Source organism: Egretta garzetta, unplaced genomic scaffold, assembly GCF_000687185.1.
Source record: "Egretta garzetta isolate BGI_Z169 unplaced genomic scaffold, ASM68718v1 scaffold13, whole genome shotgun sequence".
Lineage (NCBI taxonomy): Eukaryota > Metazoa > Chordata > Aves > Pelecaniformes > Ardeidae > Egretta > Egretta garzetta.
The window spans coordinates 2,698,499-2,698,987 of NW_009259239.1; positions in this window are offsets into that span (position 1 = coordinate 2,698,499).

Here is a 489-nt window from a genome sequence, read left to right on the forward strand (position 1 = left end):
ACATGTCCATAAGACCAGCACCATCATATTTTTGGGTCTGTCAGTATTTTCCTGTGTTGGGTCTGTGCAGACCATTAACAACTGTGTCATTGCCTTCCTGTGCAGCTATTACAAAGCAGCATATTCTATTTTCACTTAATACTAAATAGAATCGTAGAATCATAGAATGTTTTGGGTTGGAAGGGACCCCTAGATGTCACCTAGTGCATCCCTCCTGCTGTGAGCAGGGACATCTTTAACTACATCAGGTTGCTCAGAGCCCCATCCAACCTGGCCTTGAATGTTTCCAGGGATGGGGCCTCCACTACCTCCCTGGGCAACCCGGTCCAGTGTTTCACCACCCTCATTGTAAAGAATTTCTTCCTTATATCCAGTCTAAACCTACCCTGGTTTAGTTTAAAACCATTACCCTCTGTCCTGTCATAGCTGGCCCTACTAAAAAGATTTCCCCCATCTTTCCTATAGGCCCCCTTTAGGTACTGAAAGGCC